Here is a 21,323-nt window from a genome sequence, read left to right as displayed (position 1 = left end):
GCGGATGAGGTGGTCGAACTATAGTAGTCATTGCGGCTTCTTTACCTAATTTATTAACTTCTGGTATATAGTTGTGGTTATTCAAAACGAATCGGAAATGTTATTTCATTCTAAGCGGTTTGTCACTGTATAGAATGCCTAGGCAAAGTGTGAATTGTTTAATCGTTTCATATTTGCCGGCCAGTTTTCGGCATTCTATAAAATGTCCGTGCATTCTATAGAATGTTGGATTTCATACTTTGCCGATAACCTGTGCATCACATTCTTTATCAGGTTATAAGATATTTCTCCCACTTTCATGGAGTGCCTTCGTGGTGTAGTGGTTCTGCACGCTGGGCCTGTATTCCAGAGGTCCGTGGTTCGATTCCCGGCGAAGGCATCTGCTCATTTTTCATCTTGTCTGCTTCCAATTAACCTAATGTCTCTGCAGTGGCTCCCGAACTAAAAGGGTTGTGGATGATGACTCTACACGCCCAGGATTTGGCGAATGGGTCCTTAAAAACCCCAGTTGCCCTTTAAAAAGTGGAGTATATACGGTGTATCCCTCGCTTTCCTTGCGTGCCTTCGTGGTGTAGTGGTTCTGCACGCTGGGCCGGTATTCCAGAGGTCCGTGGCTCGATTCCCGGCGAAGGCATCTGCTCATTTTTCATCTTGTCTGCTTCCAATTAACCTAATGTCTCTGCAGTGGCTCCCGAACTAAAAGGGTTATGGATGATGACTAAGCGAAATTAGTTAACATTGATCAACTCAATGTGCGATTTGCCATTACGCGGTACGGCAGTCAGATTCATTAATCACTATCCCGGCTGAACGGATTTTGTTTATTTAAAAAAACTAGATTTGTTTAGCACATTGATTTATACTGATTTTAAATAACTAATTTTATTTAATTTGTTATTCTTTCCTATAAGCCCTCATTCCCTAATTGTCAGTGCCAGACTATTTAAATTTGGTAGCGCGCGTGAAGGAATGCAAATTCTACCTTGAAGAAAGAGTTTAAAAACTGAGGTTCACTTAGGAAAGTTGTTAAGAAAGAGGGAGAGTTAGACTACTGCCGTCACCTCTGTTGCTTAAACTTCTGCCAAAGAATCTCTAAGGAGCTCTAAGGAGCTCCCCAGAGTTATTGCTGGTTCGCGTGGCTTAATTGCATTTACTTGCTGCTACAAGTTTTCGGCGAGGGTTTAAGAAACAGGAATTATTCTGAGCCCTGTAGTTTAGTTCAACGACTTGTACATATCTTAAATCGTTAGTTAGTTCTTTGATTTCAGTTACCGGCCAAGTCGTAGTATTTTTAACGTCGAGCTGACGCATTGTAAAGTTTAAAGAGTTAATAAAGGGTACTTTGAACCCTTCTGTGCAGTTACTATTGCAGTTCTCACAAGGAGTTATCCAAGTGGACTCTACAACATAAAACTTTACATATCGTAAATATAAAAGAACTTGAAGTTGAAGGCCAAAAGTAAGTCCCTTCGTTTGCTCCTGCGAAAATCAGGCTTTGCTAACACTCCTCCTAAATAGGCCTTCTTGGGTGAAAAAGTTGGCTAATAATATTCTAGACCACTCTCATGCTGCAATGTTCTACAGTATATTGCACACTTGGTGAATCATGCTAATGAATACATAGGATAAGGTACTAAAATTTTTCTTTGTCATATTTATATATATTTCCCCGTCATCAAGTATTGTATCTAAATGCTACATGAAATAATTATGAGCTCGGTAGCTTTCGCAAGCATTGAACCAGACGCGACACCCACAAACAATGAAAACGGATTCTCTCTCCTAAAGCATTTTTATTTATTCCAGAAACGCATTTAATCACTTCGAACTCAGCGCTGCGTCATTTGCATTGTGAAGCCGAGAGCGAGAGTTTCACTGTGACCGCGAATACAAAAAAAGAGAACTGGGACCAACGAACCGCAGAGCTGTTCTTCGGAAGCCTGCGCATATGGAATCAATCTTTATGACCAAATATGACCACGAAAACGTATGGAGAAATAAATAAACTATGAAATAAGCAAAATTAATTCGAACAAACTCACAGGTCAGGTCGCTCTGTGAAAAGAAAGCGAATGGTTTTACCGGCAATGAGGCCAACAACGACCAGTTTGCTGTTTTTCATCAGCCTGATATGAATACCTTTCACAAAAGCTATCAGTCATGTTTTGTTTAGTGCATAGACCGTTAACTTAAAGTGCCTTTCATTTTAAAACCTATTTGCAAATCTTTGAATCTATTTTTCTCTTAAGTTAGTCAAAATGAATGTTGCTTGTTGCTACTGTTTCTTTTCTTTTTATTTATTTATTTAAGGAGTAATAATTTTTATACATTGCTTAAATTTAGTATAGGAAGCTATTTTAATTATTTAATTGCATCTTTATAAATGTGATTAAATAATTACAAATAGGTTAGGGTAGGTTCGTAGAGACATTAGGATTTTTTTGGAGGCCGAAGAGATGAAAAATTAGCAATCGCCTTCGCCGGGAATCGAACCACGGACCTCTCGAATACTGGCCCAGCGTGCAGAACCACTACACCACGAAGGCATGCTAGGAAGGCGGAAGAAATACCGGCTAAACTTTGGAATATGGTAACAGGTAGTTTGGCGACATTTTGGTTAGGACTTTAGCAGTGTACATGGATAAAGTCAAGAGTGTGCGCAATGCCATTTTTGTGCAATTCTGAGATGTTTTTTAAGTGAAAATACGTCGACGTGTACATGGATACGGTGTTGTACGTGCAAGTCTTAAAAACGCGGCAAGCAGTGGGCGATTCTGCAGTTTCTCCCAATTTCGCACCTAATCTTCGTCATGATTAAGCCCTTTTGTTCCATAAAAGTTTTAGCATAAGCGTAATTCGGCTAGCAGATTGTTGGAAAAAAAAGTTGAGTAAAAAAAAAAAAAAAATTGCCTTTACTTCGTGAAAACAAAATGGCGTCCCCCCCCCCAAAAAACTAGCAGGTTGCTGTAGCAGGGTTTGTCGCCAAATTTTCGCCATAAAGTCGCCAAGTTACCATAATCCGAAGATTAAACGAAATACCTTATATACTCCCCTTTTTAAAAAGCGACTGGGGTTTTTAGGGGACCCAGTCGCCAAATCCTGGGTGTGGAGAGTCATCATCCACAACTTTTTTAGTTCGGGCGTCACTGTAGAGACATTAAGTATATTTGGAAACAGAAGAGATGAAAAATTAACAATCGCCTTCGCCGGGAATCGAACCACGGACCTCTGGAATACCGGCCCAGGGTGCAGAACCACTACACTACGAAGGCACGCTAGGAAGGTGGGAGAAATACCTTATAGGTTATTTGAATATAGTAAAGCCACTAAAGCTATCAGCCCATCAGGAGGGAGCTTTCGTGAAGGACCTTTCTGAGGGAAAGCGGCTCATATTCATATTACGCTTGGGGCAAACCACGAAAACCACAAGTGCAGGCAGCCCGTCTGCCTGAGCTCGAACCCAAACCAGGTTGAACTATCAGTATTCAGCGGTCTTATCCACTAGGCCGCTGGTGCGGCTCAAGTCGTAAATTTAAAAAAAAAAAAAAATAATAATTTAACTGTTCAAGATGACTGCAGAACTTCAATCATTGAAACAACTTTAATTTGAAATTCCCCCTTCACGAACAACTCCACAATATTTATTAAAAACTCATGATTTCAGGCGATGTTTCTGAAACTGAATGAAAAATTCGAACTTCGAACAACTACGTGAGAAATTTTTTCTACTCTTTCCGGTTTTGGCTTATAGAAATTCGAGTGTATAACAAAACTTAGAATGACTTTTTATTCCGAAAATAATTCCACTCTCAAAATTAAAGATATTAATTATGTACCGTTGTTGCTCCTATTGAGAATGAAGAAACACTGAGGGAATTACGAAAATGGCAGCCCCCCTTTAATACCGGTGCCCCTGTATTTGGAGAAGGCTACAGCCCCTTGTCGTCTGCCTACTGTCTGTTTTTGTAGCTATTTGTTGACACCAAATAAAGCAATATTCCGGCATTGTTTTACCTTCTTATTCGGTCTTCTATACGGTGTCCGCCGATAACATCGCGGACGAAAACGTCGCGGAGAAAACAATGCAAGGCGAAAACTTCGTGCTACAAAACATCGTGGGAGAAAACATCGCAAAGAGAAAATATCGCAGCCCTAAAAACATCGTGGTACAAAACATCGTCGTCGAAAATAAAGCGGTTCAAAAACTTCGCAGTTTAAAAACATCGTCGTCGAAAATATCGTGGTAAAAAATAAAGTATCTACAAATCATCGCATGACGATAACATCGCAAACATGCTTTTTTCAGGCTTTAATAACTGTAAATGGAAATATGGTTCTCATAAGGATTTGTGGGCGCAAGATGTAAAGAAGGATAATTTTTACTTTCACAGCTTTTTATTGACTAATAAATTTTTGCTGAAAAAGTTAAATTGTTGCATTAATTAATTTAAGGCAACTTATACATTATACTTTTTATGAAAAATTACCAGTAAAAACTTTATAAAAAGGATTTATTAATGGCCTTTGTTAGTTAACTATGTCGGTTTAAAATTCTATTGAGTGATACAAGTTGCATTCATTTTCTATGCTTAAGTTTCCTTCTTATTTTCTCAGCAAAAATTTATTAGTGAATAAAAAATATGAAAGTAAAAATTATCCTTCTTTCCATGAAAAAAGCATGTCTGCGATGTTATCGTTATGCGATGATTTGTAGATACATTATTTTTTACCACGATATTTTCGACGACGATGTTTTTAAACTGCGATGTTTTTGAACCGCTTTATTTTCGACGACGATGTTTTGTACCACGATGTTTTAGGACTGCGATGTTTTCTCTTTGCAATATTTTCTCCCACGATGTTTTGTAGCACGACGTTTTCTCCTTGCGTTGTTTTCTCCGCGACGTTTCGTCCGCGATGTATTTGTCGCAATGTTTTCAGCTGTAACGCTTCTATACATCGCAAATCTTTGAATCTTACACCGAATAACATGTATGTACTACCTAATGGCATGTATGTGGGAACTGAAAGAGCTCAACAAAGATAATGATTAAATTACTATACTTAGTTGCTGACTATGACTGCTGAGTGATTATATTTTATAACGAAATAATATTCATGACTGTTTCATTTGTCAGATCATGTAAATTTTAAAAATACTACGTCTTTCATCATACCGTAGACCGCAACTAATGGCAGTATATTAAATTAAATACCTGATGTGGACACCACGTTACTTCCTTATACGGCTTATTGAATTATACACATTTCTGATGCACTTCATTCAAACTTTTTTCCTCGACTTTCATCAGAGAGGTATTTGTAATTTAATCAATCTAGTTCTCACGTCGCGGTAAGACAAAAATGCATAAAACCTAAATCTTCATTAAATATTGTAAAATACAGAAAGAAAGAAAAACCTAAAACAGCAAATACACTTGAAATCATGTTAAAAATTTTTTTTTTTTTTTTTTTTTTGGCAAATAATTTTCACTGTGCTAAAACAAGTAAATCAACCAACGGGCAAAAAGATAAAATTTTCGGTGCATAAAAATTCAAACTTAATTTTTGGCCCCACTGGGCAAAAGGACACTGAAGCTGGTGCACCAACTGATTTCATTTACTATTCTACTACGAGTTTCAAATGTAAACAAATGGCAGCCTCTTCAGGCTTAAACTCCACTTTTAAATTGTTGGTAATCCTACAATTACTGCATGCAAATTAAATAAAGGCATAAAAACCTGAAGCTGAACCTCCAGCGCGCGAAAGTGTCTATCGGAAATTCTAAAAATATGCTCATTTAAAAATTATTTTGCGATATTGCTCTTGAACTGAATTTAATGGTTTAAGTGCGAAGAACATGATATTTAATAAATAAAGGTAACACACAAAATGTTAAAAAAACGCCGCTTTAGACGTAATTTAAAATCTGAAACCTTTCGGATTTTTTTTAAAATAAAGATTAATATTTAATCTGCTTCGACTACCAAGTTCCTCTTTATTATGGATTAGCATTTCTACGCTGTCAATATTTCTATAACATCGTTATATATGTGGACAAAAAAACAAAAAAAAAAAAAAAAAAAAAAAAAAAAAAAAAAAAAAAAACCATTGAGTTATTACTAAACTATGATTTATTTACATGAATTAAAAATGATAAGAAAAGGAAAGAAGAAGAATCGTCGCAACATTCTTACACGTCTGCATTCGTCATCTTTAATGCGCTCATCTAGATGGCGAGTGAAAGTTTCGTCATACAGTTACAGTTACAGCTGCATGTATACATATACATTCATGTCCAAAATTCTTTTACATGTAAGAAATCATAGATTTCTCAGAAACTGTGAACGATAATTTAATGGATTTGAATGGAATGATACATAACGTCATAACAGGCACGTAAGTTAATTTTATTCATATTCTGGCCATTTATGTATATTATGTTCATTTTAATGTACTTTATTTTCTGTAAATATATTTTTCAATTTTTCAACTTTTATATTTCATAATTTTTTCTGCATTATGTTTATAAAGATTACTTTAAATTAACATCCATGAAAACAAAGGTGTCGGGGGCACTTTACTCAAGTGAGAAAATTTTACTACTACACAGCCTAGCAACAATATCTCACGATATAAAAAAAAATTACAAGCTAAACGGAACTCCCACGTTCCTAATAAATTATATATAGTACCTTCATCTCACTTAAAATATAATTAATTGGCTTGAACTCAACTTACCAGTTTAGCATAATAATTCTTACTTGAGTAAAAGACGAAACATTTTCGCATTTATTAATTATTGTTAATTAATCTGTTTCCCTTGAAAAGTCAACCAATTTCCGATCATTGACGATAATTACTTGGTTTGTTAATTATTTTTTCACTTTAAAAATTTTCCAATTTCAATTTTTTCATGATTCATATTTGATGTTCCCTTTAAAAAAATTTTTTCAAGATTCATTTTTAAATGCTTTTCATTTACTTTATTCAGCCACAATTCTACTAACTTTCTCAAAGGCCATTAGTAAGCATATATTCTTATTCCATTAGTAAGCATATAATAATTTATTTACTAATGGATTATTTAGTATGTTATCTTCTTTGGTAAAAATAGATAGAATTCTATTGAAATGAAGTAACTTATAATTTTAAAAAATGAATTTTGAAAATTTTTTAAATGGAAACATCAAAAATGAATCAAAAATAAATTGAAAATGAAAACTTTTAAAAAGGTATAATTAATATTGAAAATGTTATCAATAAACTATATACATTGGTAATAATGTCGAAAAGTTGATTGCGTTCATGTTGATCCACAATAAAGAAGGAACTTGGCAGTCCAAGTTCGCAATGAGATAGTTGTGGTAGATTTAAATATTCATCTTTATTTTTATTTAACATTTACGGCCACAATTAACACACAAATGCAGAAACAAACGCGGAGCTTTCACAGTTGAAGTTCCTTTTAGTTGAGTTTTAATATTTAAAAATAATGAAGATTAATTTAATAAATTACGAACATAGATGTTGTCTGAGAAAGAAAAATAAATTTACATATTTTTCATTAAGCCTTTTTAATGCATTTTAAGTTTTTCTTCAAACTTATCACACACGACAAACTTAACATTTCAGATTGCAATTTCCTCTCTCCCCACCCCTTTTTTTCGAAATCTGCTACTTTTTAATCTTTACAAAAGTGGGTAGAAATGGAAGGCAGCATCTTAGGACAAGCTTAGAAAATAAAAACCTCTTCAGAAAGAATTCCAAGCAGTCATACACATGTAGTTTCGACACCACGTTAAAACGGAAAAGTCACAAGGGCGTAATTTACTTGCGAAAAATGCGAACTGACATTTGAGACGCTGAATTGAGAAACTGATATACGCAGACTGCCCTGTTCCCTCCCCCTTTCTTGTGGCCTGCGTCACGTCGTCACATGATTTACCGTTCCTTGCACGAGCTAAAGAGCGGACATTTCGCGAGCCGTTAAAAATGAACTTATCGCACATTTTAAGAGCATTCTTTTCGCATTTTCGAGATACAGACAGATAATAAGTAACGCCATTTTTGCTTCTAAATGTTTATCTTTAACTCCCCATCCCCCAGAGGAATGACACCCAGATACTGCCCCTGAATGCCACTCTTGTTTCTCGGCACCCCTAACTCTGAGAAGCGTGCCCTAAATAAAAAAAAATAAAAGAAGTAAAAAGAATATGAAAGGTTTCAGATTTTAAATTACGTCCAAAGGGGAGTTTTTTTTTTAGCATTTTGTGTGTTACATTTATTTTTTTAAATATCACGTTCTTCGCACTTAAACCATAAAATTCAGTTTAACAGCGATATCGCAAAATAGATTTAAAATGAGCCTCTCTTTAGAATTTCCGATACAGCGCGCTGGAGATAGAAATGTTTTTTATGTACAACGTTTCCATTGCTCGCTTTGAAATCCTTTGAGTTTATTAATCAAAAATTCGTTAAAGTTTTGCAAAATATGAAATAGATAATAAAACAAAATTTGGGCTTCCAGATGCCCATATTCGAGTGGAAGTTTGGTTTGGTTTGGTTTATTTAATTATGGCAAAGCACACTAGGGCTATCTGCCTAAGGGAGGGACGCCTTCGTGGAGGATTTTCTAAGGGAAACTGGCTCGTACACACGTTACTCATGGGGAAAACCACGAAAAGGCCCATGCAGCCAGTCCGTTCGCGGGATTCGAACCTCGGACCGAACTACCAGTGTTCAAAGACTTTACCGCTCGGCCGCTGGTGAGCTTCGAGTGGAGGACTACGTTATTCAAAATTTGATGTCTCCAGGTACCGTCGTTTTTTCACAACGCGAAAAACATACCTACATTTATGCAAACTCTTCATTGTTTAATTTCTTTAAATATAATGCAGGGTTCTAATATCTGGTGGCAACAATTTGAAAAGTGATTTAGTCTTTAATAGTGAACCAATGCAAAATACCAAAACGAAATTAATAGTTCTGCGATTTAAAAAAAATGAAATATTTCGTTTCAATTATTACTCATAGTATTTTATTCACTTTAAATATGATTTAAATATTATTCATTGACATCCATTATCGATAAGAATTTTAAAAAATATAATATTTCATAAATGAACGATACCATACCTTTATTTCAAATTCTTATCTCAAATAAATGACACATTTTTTATCGCGAATATTTAAATAGAGAGAGAGATTTTAATTTTTTTTTTAAAGGAAATGATTTCAGTTGGCCATTAAATTTTTGAGCCTTAACAAGAGAAATAAATGTGCAAATGATAACAAGAAATGCAATTAGCTCTTGTTTAATAATTAACTCAGGAATAGAATGTCTCCTATCAGCAAACGCGTCTGGTCAGCAGATTCTATTGTCAGTTCTCTCGGTCTAAGCAATTCATCTTTCATCTGCCAGTCGAATTTGGATTTCTGTTCTGTCAAATACATCTCCCGTCTCTTCTTCTCCTCTTTGTAGCCAAATGTACAACTTCCAGGGAGAAATAAAATAAGGACTTTCGGAAAACATTGTTTGAATTGCAAAGAGATAAGGCGATTAATAAGTCAGGACTACAGTGACGTATAAGTGACGTTATCCTTCGTATAAACGAAATTCTTGGCTATTAACACAAAAGGAATGAACCGAGACAGAGATGAAACGACGTATAAATGTAAAGGAAGTATGAATGAGAAACGTATAAACGGTGCATCATTGTACGTATAGCCCCCCTTTTATTTTTTGGTTTGTTTGCTTCAAAATGTTATCAAATTTGTTATCAAAAATTTACAAAACTCTAAATCCTTTTATGATTTAGATTTGGAAATTTGCTGACGAAAAGACGCATTCACGATTTATTTTTTTAAACATCTATACCTAAGAGCTTCTGTTTTTGAACAGGTGTTGAAATACGAGTGTTTTGCATCAAAATTAGCCGAATAAGGAGAGAGATGTTTCATAATATAAAGAAATGTACTTTTTCTTTTAAAATTCTAATACAAAAATTTGCCATAAAAATTGTATAATTATGATAGTTTTCTATTTTTCAGCGTCAAGATACCTAAATATTTTATATTTCGAATATTTTACTGATGAATAGTTTTTTAATAACTGTAAATAAATTTGTACTAAAAGAACGTTTTTATACGTAGTTAGAATGAATTGCCATACTGGTAAAATGCGAAATTTCGTAGCGCGAATTTTTAAATTTTTTTAAAATTCAGAATCATAATAGCACTACCTTCAGATTTTTGAGTGTTCATTGCAGCTGGTGTTTTATGCATGAATTTTTTTAGCTCGTAAATGAAAAACCACAATATTCTAAAAATATCCTTTCTCATCACAGGTTTGAAGAATGTGTGCCTTTTTTTCCCGCATTTCCTCCCTCTAGTCATTTTGATGTTGTTCTTTCTTTTAAGTGGACATATATTGTCTACACAGCCCTTCTTTTGAATTTTGTTTTACCAGCCCTTTCCACTCACATACAAAACTTTAAATCATGCATTTTCTTCCTTTATTTGAAAAATTTGAAGATCTTGCACTAAGCTCGTAATCGCTGAATTGTTCTTCGCTCCCTCCCCCACCCCTCTGTGTTTTGCTTTGTAGAAGGATTTGCAGTTTTGTCAGCAGCGAAACAATTTTTCATCCTTTGATGCTAGTCTGAAATTGACTATCTTGAAGTTTGGAAAGTTTCTAAGCAAAAGAAATTCAATTCAATAACATTTACCTATTTGTTTTTCAAGTTCAAGTTCGCAGAAAAGGTAATAAATACCTCACGAACATTTTCTTTTTTTCCCAAGCTTGTAGATACATGTGTCGCCAAAAAAAAATTTTTTTTTAATATAGAGTTGTCGTTCAATTAGTGCGATTAATTAATAATACTTATTAAAAGAATACTTATTAAAAGAATACTTATTAAAAGACTTATTAAAAGACTAAAATACTTATTAAAAGAAAAAACGGTAATCAAATATAAATAAAAAATAAAAAATACATCCGATTATTTATCAAAAATATTTTTATATATTATTATTAATTTTGCCGCCCATCTGGGATAGTAGTTAATGACTCTAACTGTTGCACCAGGTTCTGAGAAGGCTTTGTAGATGTATAGTGTCTGTGCGGCATGGGACACTTTAAATATGCTGCTACCCAAAAGTCCTCTCGAGAAGTTGGTAGTAGCACATCAGATATTGGAGACACTCGGACCCATCCCTTGGGCTATTAGATGAATATGCATCCGGACTAACATGGAATTATTATATATCTTCTGTTTTGTTTGTGACTTATCTCACCCGATCGACAGAACGTGAGGGTCTCCCACACCTCTTGCCTTAACACAACCTCTCGAGAAGACTTTCGGCTCACCGCATATTTGCCCCCATGCCGCTCAGACACTATACATTTACACACATCCGTACCTTCTCCTGGATTCGAACCCGTCTTTTCGGTGCTGCAGTCAGAGTTGTTAACCATTATCCCAGGTGGGCGGCATATCTTCTGCATATTTAAAAATTGAAAAAGTATGTTATGCAATTCTATAAAAAATATTTAATGCTCTAATTAGATATATTCGAATTAAATGCACTTTTATTTATAGCATTCAGATTAAAAAATAACAAAATATTTTAATGTAATTTTAATGTATCTGTTTCTATTATTTAATAGCTTAATTATATTCTATTATTAATAACAGAGAAATTAAACACGAAAGCATAATATCTTACGTTTTTATGAATAGCAACAGACTCGATACCCTCACTTTCATCAGCAGCTGTCACAAGCTGCTGATAAATCCAACAAAACTCATTTTGCAATAAGGTAAACGTTTTTTCAACAATCCTTCGCATTCTTTTGTACTTACCTGACACACCAGCGGCCGAGCGCTAAAGTCGCTGAATACTGGTAGTTCGGTGAGGGTTCGAATCTTGGAGAACGGGCTGGCTGCATGGGCGCGCTTTTGAGGTTTTCCCCGCAAATACGAGCCAGTTTCACTTAGAAAGTCCTCCACAAGGCGTCCCTCCTCTTAGGCAGATATCTTAGGCTTTTCCATAATTAAATAAAACAAAAAAATCTTCACTGAATTCCAAGCAGTTGCAACCACATTTTTAAACTTAATGAGACGCTGTACATTAATCGATTTTACTCATTTTGCTCTTGGAAGGAAAATGGACTTGGGACTTTGAAGGAAAATGAATTTGCTTTGTTTTGTATGTACGGTGAAGTATCGTTTATAGGTTTATCATTTATACGTCTTTCACATTTATGCACCTTTTCCTCTCCCTCCTGATTCATTTCTGTTTATATTAATTGTAAAATATTTCATTTATTTGATGCGAAACGTCGATTATACGTCATGATTTTCTGATTTATTTATCGATATTTCATTTCACTGCTGAAACACGTTTTCAGAACATCAATTCTTCCTTTCAGTGATTTTTGGAAATTGTATATTGGAATACGAGTGTGAAAAGGAAGATGTGTTATGTTACAGATTGCATAGGGGCTCAGATTACCTGGTACATAGAAAGGTATTGTTTGGAAGGATACAATACACAAAATGGATAATGCTTTATTTATTCCTGCGTAATTTGTTAAGCAAATTTTAATAGGACTATTGTTTGTTCTGAACACTTTACAATCAATCAGAATCAAATCAGCTCAGAATCGAATGGCAGATTATTATTAAGAACAGATTTTTATTTTCATCTATCTACCAATCACAGTTCCGCAGAATTCAACTACTCAAATGCTGTTGTTAATATAAACAAATATTTTAACACCTGGCGAACCGTTCATGATTATTATTATTGATACAACATTAAGTTAAAAATAATTAACTGGTAAAAATAGAAAATAATAATTGCGAAATAATTAAGATAGGAAAAATCTTTGCTTCCGGCATAATTTTGTTTCCAGCAAAGATAAGTGTCAACGCATCATAACATCTAAAATTTATATTTAACATCTCTCTTCGAAATTAATTCGAGAAACTTAAATTTTTACTGGTAAGTGTTTAAAAATACTCTATGTTAAAATATTTCAAAAATACTCTAATGTGTAGATGCGTATGTAATTTGCTAATGTTACTTCTACATTTATAACTACTTATACATATTTTATTTTTAATTTACTTATTTTTTAAGATAAAGCACGGACTAATTAGTGATTTGGCATAGTGTCCCATCGTTTAAAATTTGTTTGAATAGTAAATAGTACGATAGAATAATAAATAGTAGTTTTAATAATAAATAGTAAATAAAAATAACAATGGAGAATTAAAACACTTTTGTTCCCCAGAAATATTAAATAATAATTTAGTTTCAGCAGACAAAATTAGCCCTTGATGCCTTAAAAACTATCCCACGGTCATACGCTACATAGAAAAGGACCCCCACAAATCACTCAAGCGTTTATTGTCGACGCGATTTCAAGTTCTGGCGCCGTCGGCTTGAAACTGTATGGTTACCATAATTCCATCTACTAGTTTTATCGCCAAGTTCAGAGGCGTTAATGCCTGGCTCAGAGTAGCTCATCTCCCTATGAATTAATTATCAGTAGCGCAATAATTTTTTCCATCCCAAATTTCCTTAATTATTTTGGCGAATTTTAAGGGATTTGTTAAGATTTCGCAAATATCAGATGTTTTCGCGATATTAAATATATCAGTGAATTTCGGATTCTTTCTCGCAGATTTTTTTAAATTTCTGCTTAAATTGTTAGATTATTTTCATATTTAAGTAATTTCTATGCTATTTTTAATTAGAATTTTTGCAAGAATACACTGCAGTGTAGTTCTGTTCCAAAATCTAATCTTTAAAAAAAATTAAAAAAAAAAAAAAAGAATTACTTCAAGTTTACGAGAAAAAAGGTTTCTCGAAATTACATAAAGCCTATATCGTCAAACAGCTTCCGATGTCGAAGCATCACTTTTGAAAAAAGTAATAGTACTGAATGAAGAAAATCTACGCTTGTATATATATATAATGAATAAAAACACCACTAGTAATATCGATTTAAAATTAACAGTGTTAAATACCTTCCCAGGAGTTAATTGATTTATAAATGGAAATTTCAATAAAAAAAAAATTGCAAAATTTTTATTTAGTTGCAAAATTAGTTATTAGTTTTTATAAGTTTCTTTACATACTAAGAGCATATTAATAAAATTTTTAATTACATAACATAAAAGTACTTACGTATTAACGCAACTACTTTGCTAGAAGTCACCAGATTTTCAGAATGGGCAAAAATCTGGCAATCCTGCGCATAACATTTCTTCCGGCAACTATTTTCATAACAATCCTCAGTCAAGCAACCCAGCCATTTTCGTATACGTTCTTTTTGATTGTAGATTGTATTCCAAGTTTCAACGATTTTTAGAAACAAATCTGCCTTAAACTTAGTTTTAAAATATAAGTTTGTGGAATTTGAGGTAAAATTTCTGCATGAATGCAGAATTTTGTTGAAAATTTTCTGAAGGGAACAAGGAGGAAATGCGTTTCCTCGATTGCAGAAAGATTCAAAGAAGAATGTAAGTGTTTTATTTTTTTAATGTATCACGTAATCCTTACTTAATAATTTTAATTTGTATTTCAAATTGCTAATGTTTTCTTTCCATATGTTCATAGTGTTTACCGACTTACGATAAATATGGATAATTTAGGAATCTTTCTTAAAAAAAAAAAAAAAAAAAAAAAAAAAAAAAAAGGCGAGAAAGCCAATAACTTACACCTGATAAGTAACTTTTACATTTTCATCTGTAAAAAATTGCTAGTTTGCTTCAAATTGGCTGCGTTAATACGTAAGTACCAACTTTGGGTTAGTTACATAATAACTATGTATTTCAAAATATTGTAGTCACAATATACAGCTACTTGATTCATCTTCCCATTATAATAAGTTATAATTTATCTTCCCATTATAATAAGTTAAAGAAATATCAATACTGCTAAAAATTTTCTTGACCCCCCCCTGCTGCAGGTCCCCCGACCCACAGTTTAAAAAACTCTGCATTAAACAAAAATATAAATTTTTGTTAGTTAAAAGCGTTTAATTAAAACAATTATTTTCGTTTTAATTAATGAGTATTTTTACATTTTATTATTATTACATGAAGGATTCAAGAGATTAATAAATTTAGATTCGAGCGATTTAGATTAATTCTATTACCTTTTACGACTGGGACTTTACTCAGTACAATGTAGACATTAATATTACTGAAATCAAATCGCGGTTTTATCTTTTTATACCTATGCTAGGGAAGAAAGATTAGAGAGAAAATGTCAAGTCCATTACGATAAATAGTGAATTGCAGAAAATTTGCACTGGAAAAAAAATTCTGTTGAGCTGGATATTCAGTGAAGTGATAACACGTGTAATGTGAAGTTAAATATGCTGCTTTATTGGTGGGGGGGGGGGAAGACTGGTTAATCTTAAGGTCATTGCATTGATCAAGGAAGATGCTATCTTGACCAAAGTAATGGCCATCTTGACGTATCAGAATTTAAAAACGTTACTGACAGCATATCCTGAAAGAAACATAGTAATTATGATGTCTTTATCACATATCCGCTGTCTTTATCACATATCTAATAGAATTTTTATTGTTTAATTGGTTTATGAAGAAGCAGGCGATGCTTATCTGTTATTAAACAAAGGCTACCTATGACTAAAGGAGAAATATACCTTCGTGGAAGACTTTTATGGGAAACTGCTTGTATTGACATTGCACCTGAAGAGTCGGCCCATGAGACGTGTCAACTACACACTTGAGGCCTTTTAATTACTTTTGGTTTATTTTGATTATGGTAAAGGACTTGAAGGCTATCTGTCTAAGGGAAAGGATGCCTTGCGGAGGACTTTCTATGGGACACTGGCTCGTACACATGGGGGCAAAATCACGGAAATGCCCCGCAGCCAGCCCCTTCGTCGGGACAAAGAATATGTATTGTTAAGAAGGAAAGCTTCGCAGCTGCAGGAACGGCTCCCTCCAAACGAAAAGGGACAGAACTGCGCACGCGTGAAATATCTGTCGCCAAAAAGCGCCAAAGCTCGAAGCTGATGTCGAAGTTCGAACAGGTTCGACGGTCACGTTTAGCAAGAGTTTAAAGCTGTGTGAGTCCATTTTTCCCTCCTACATATTGGCAGATATAAAATCAGACATCAAACTGCGATATGGATGATACAACTTCAACTAGTAAAGCAAAAAAGCAGGAAAAGTCAAAGAACGATTCATCTTAACCAGTGTTCCTCAATCTCCTGTACACGTGGCGGAGGTGGAAAATCTTGGCCAGGTACATCACAAAGCGGAAAATTCTCGCCAACAGGTTCCGTCGCCAAATCCCTTGGCGAATTGTCCCTTTTCTTTCTAGCGCCGTATAAGACAAACTGGTTTACATTACGTCTATGGAGCCTTTCCTTCTTTACGTAGACTTTCTTTGGTCGGGATTCGAACCCCGGACCGAACTACCAGTGTTCAGCCATTTTACCGCTCTGTCGGTGATTGGTTCAATGCACGTGAGGCACCAGTGATATTTAGCATTATATGAGACTAACTCACATGGTTGACAAACCTCACGTATGACACTTGAGGACAACCATCCATCACAAAGGCGGTATTTAGCCAGCTCCTTCGCCAGAATTCAAGCTCGTGTAGAATTACTAATGTTCAGCTGTCTTAAGCACTCTGCCATTAGTGGTAAAATATCATACTAACAATCTTAAGTGTTTAATGAAGTTAGCTGTCTTCAGTTAAATGTTTCAATTTTACATTAAATCCCTTCTTAGGTAAATCTTTATATTATTGTTAGATTAATCAATAAATCTATATCATTTTAACAAGCGTTGATTATTATTCCATTCCAGACTTATAATTTCAGTTTTCCCTTCTTCTGAAACTGGGAAATTCAGAAGTCTGAAACTAGAAAATTTATTCATAAGTAATATTAAGAAAAGTATGATTTTTTTTTTTTTTTTTTTCAATTTTGTTTTTCTCTCAAAATAGCTGAGAAAGTGGACAATGAGGAGTCCTTGAGAAAAGGTGGGTTAAGCTTCCCCAGACACTCTTAACTGCCCGTCTTTTAGGGTTACATAAATTAGCTATTATTAAAAATTAATAAATTATTATTAATATTAGTTTTTAATCATTCATTTCATTCACCATTTGTTTTTTGGACACGCATATCGTGCAACATTCTTTTTTGACCTCCCAGTGCTCCAATGCATGAAAACCTCTGTATGCCAGATACGAACATATCTGGAAGATAAAGGGCTCTTTGCATGTAGTTTTCCCATGTGTGACGTTGCATGTTATATAACGTACTATGCGTGTAGTTTCACATAACGTTTCATGCTGCATAATATTCTGTGCTTGTAATTTTACGTAAAGTTCCATACAGTGTAACATTTTCTATGTGTAGTTACTTACTGTGAAATATTCCCCCTATGCCATGATCTTAAACTCATGCGAGCGAGCGAGCGAGTGCTTGAAGCGCTTCATGAATGATTTTTTTTTTATCACTTAACGCCGTTTCTCCACACCATGAGGGAATGATCTATTATGGCAGATAGCTTCCGAGGACTTTTGCCACATTCTTCTTCTTCATTGGCTCGACAATCCATGGTGGGCGCAGGCCTTCTACAGAAATCTTCTACAAGCATCTCTTGATTTTGGCAACTGTTTTCTATTTTTTGACGTTTAGAATGTTTAGCTCATTTTCAACACAATTGATCCATCTCACCGAGGGCCGAGATCTGGTTCCCATCGGCTTTACCAGAAAGATTTTCTTACAGTATTGATCTTCATGCATTCTGACCAGATGACCAGCCCATTTAAGTCACTGTAGTTTGAAGAACTGTATTGCAGCAGGTTGCCTATAGATCTTGTATAGCTCTAAATTAGATCTTCTCTACGATCCATTTGCACGGATCCCACCCCATATGCAACACAATATCCTTCTCTTAAAAATTCCCAAAGCTTCCTCATCACGTAACATCAGCAGCCAAGCTCCCGACAGCAAATGACTCTTGTCAAGTAGTAATTTATTTCTTAACTTGAGAAAGTTGGATTTTAAATAGCTCTTCAGACCATGGAAACATCTATTTGCATCAGAGATTCTTTTAAATATTTCTGAAGTTATCTCATTTTTAACAATTCATCTCCGTCTCAGATAAGTGAAACTAGAGACTTTTTCAAATCAGCTAGTAATTTTTAAATGAGTAAGTGGTAAGTCAAGTTTTGAACAAGGCGTACATTTAGTTTCATTTTCATTAACAAAAAGGTTAAATATTTATGCACTTTTTTCCAATAACATGAATGCCTTTTTAAGAGCAGGAATAGTACGAACGGCAATGCAAATAGGAACAGTACGAACGGCAGTGCAAATATCATCTGCATAAGCTAGTAATTGAATAATTCTTATTAAAAAATTTTCCCTAGTATTGAGCCTAGAAACTATAATAACGTTTTCGAGTAGAATGTTAAACTGGAAGCATGATGCATCCCCCTGTCTCATTCCATTCTTGACCATATAGTTCTTTGCCATATTAAGTAACATGATTCAGCCGTTCATTGAGAATTAAACTGCTCATTAAGAATTAAACTGTTTGACTTCTAAATTAATTAAACTGCTATTAGACGCTTTTCGCATAAAATAAATTTACTTAGAAAATAATAAAAATTGATTACATACCTGAATATTCCTAGGATATCATTCATTACGCATTATTCTTACAGTATCATAACATTAATTTCAATGAAAAATTTCTGTTTGTATTTAGCACCTTAAGCAACAGCTTGATCTAACTAATTATAACACATCCTGTATCAGGGATATATTATCATATTCCTTATTTACATAATGCATGTTATTCTTCTTTATTCCGACTTATTAAACGGACAATGGGTGTGGCACGTAATATTTTTCATAGATAAATTGATTAATCAGTAGGGATAATATTACTTTTGCCAAGCGCATCGCAAGGTTGAGAACACTTTGAGGATAGAATAGGGAGGTTTATAATTTCGTTCTACTATCGCTCTTCTCTCGAGAGGACTTTCGAACAAACTGATTTTAAATTCTCGAATTCTGCGTAGGTATTGACGTTATAAATATCCATATCTTATTCGGGATTTTAACTCCTTTAGCTTGAGAACAATTTCCTCTCACCATCATAGGCACAGGTGAAGCAAGGCCGATGCCTGTGCATCCAAATAGGCATTACAGGTATCGCAAGGCCTCCTGCTATCAAAAAATAGCTAATGGCTTTTACCTAATCCTAAGCTTTCGCCCTGAATGGAATTCCAAAAGAGAACACCCGGGCAGTGTCTGAATGTCTCTCACTGCTCTTTCCTTACCAACAATCTATCGAGAGAATTTCATCTCGGCATTTTCAGTGCTCCCTAGTTGCACAGACAATATATGCTTACAAACTTCCATGCCTTCTCCGAAGTTCGAACAAGCACCATTTGGTACGGTAGTCAGAGTCTCTAAGCACTATGCCATCTGCGCGGCCTATACGAAACAGCTAGGAGGTAGCTCAAAATGCAGGGAAGATCTAAGTTTTTCGTGGAAAATTTTTCACGAGTTTTTAACTTCCGAAATATAGGTCTAGGTAATCAATAATATTAATGAAATATAATGTAAAATTTATCTACATTTTCGAAATCTCTTTGTATCATGATTAGCAAACTAAAAAGAAGAAAAGAAAAAAAAGGCCTAGCACTCTTCAATTTTTTTTATGGAATTTTTGTATCTAGAAGAATTTACAGCTTATCAGTTTAATATTATCGATTCTTTTACAGCTTTTCATGCTTATTGAAGCATTTAATGACAATGGCATTTTCCTTGAATTATAGGATTTTAATTTCTTGGGTAAAGGAATATATGGAATTTCATTATCAGAAAACAGATCGCCTGTTTTATTATCTTTTCCTGTTTTAAAGTGAACCGTCGTAAAATTATACCACTGACCGTGACGTCTTCGCTTTGCTGGAAACTTCTTTTTATCAATGAATGTTATTTCCAATTTTAATATCTAACCCGTATTTTTATGTTATCGTTATTTTTATCACTAAAAAAAAAAAAAGCAATAACTACAAGGTATCCACCCAAAACTGGTGTATCATATTTTAACAGCTGATAATATATATTTAATTTTCCCTCCATTAGGAATTAACTGGTTTGGAAATATGTTGCAGGATTATTGTTTTACGTAACCAGTTATTTTATGAATAGATCTTTCTTATCACTTCTCCTTTCTGTTTCGCTTCCTGAACGTAAATTATGTTGAGAGTATTTAAGCTGAGGTTTTTGGATTGTAAGACAGAGCGTGCTTCTGCATCTTGAGGCCACGTTATTAGATCACATTACTAGCCCAGAGAAGATTCTCCTGTTCGACTTTGCGTTATAGCTGCCGATATTTAAATCGTGAGACGCCGGCGAGAAGTTTTTGAGCTTAATTGCACAATTAAGCTCAAATTGCACAATTGAGCTTAATTGCACAATTGAAGTCAATTGCGTAGTCTTTGACTACTAAGTTTTAATTTGAATTTTATTGTTAATATAAGTTGGCAGGAGTAGATACGAGTATACTCCCTTGAGGAAGGGTTGGATCAGGCTTTCCGGAACTGACCATTTATCGGGAGGAGACGCGGTGTCTAGCCTGGTCCCTCTGACAGAGAGGGTTAGTTACGGAACAGCGATGCGCTTGTATAGTCAGTCTCCTACTGTTCTAATCCGACATAGGCCTGTAGACACATTAGGTATTTTTTGAAAGCAGGAGAGATTAGAAATGAGCAATGCCCTACTCGGGACTCGAACCCCTGACCTCTCCAATACGCGTCCAGTGTGCTTTCAGTTACGCTCAAAGGCATGGTAAGAAGGTGGGAGAAGTACCTTAAACACTTCCCCCCTTTTCATGGAGGTAGGAAAGGGAGGAGGGGCCATTCCGCGCTAGAAGTGAAGCACTCCTTTGAAGCTTGGGTCACCAGACGGGGTGTTCTTTGTTTACATTCAGAAGCTCGCTTGACAAGATTCTGATAGTATTTCGACACACGACAGTTCCATACAAATCGAAAAAGGGACACTCTCGCATGAAAGAAACATTCATAGTGTGAGAGATTTTGTATAGTGACATTTACGCAAAAATCACATCTTGGTTATTTTTCGATAACTAACAACAGCGCGATTTTGATTATGAATTTGTTTTATAAAATTCTAAGCTGTTGAACTACAAAAATATAGATTTTAAGAAAAATGTTATGCTTAAAGAATGAAAAATACCTTACGGTACATTTAAAATTGTATACGTCTTTCG

The 21,323-nt window shown here is 34.5% G+C and overlaps 1 non-coding gene across 1 annotated transcript; it reads left to right on the top strand.

Annotated features, from left to right (window-relative positions):
* Window positions 1-305: 305 nt before the first annotated feature.
* TRNAT-UGU (transfer RNA threonine (anticodon UGU)) lies at window positions 306-379 on the top strand. The gene has a single exon. It is a non-coding gene; the product is annotated as a tRNA-Thr (tRNA).
* The last annotated feature ends 20,944 nt before the right edge of the window (window positions 380-21,323 follow it).

Source organism: Stegodyphus dumicola, chromosome 9 (genome assembly GCF_044657685.1).
Source record: "Stegodyphus dumicola isolate Sdum_Otavi_A_Nest chromosome 9, ASM4465768v1".
Taxonomy (NCBI): domain Eukaryota; kingdom Metazoa; phylum Arthropoda; class Arachnida; order Araneae; family Eresidae; genus Stegodyphus; species Stegodyphus dumicola.
This window is presented reverse-complemented; position numbering and strand designations above follow the sequence as displayed.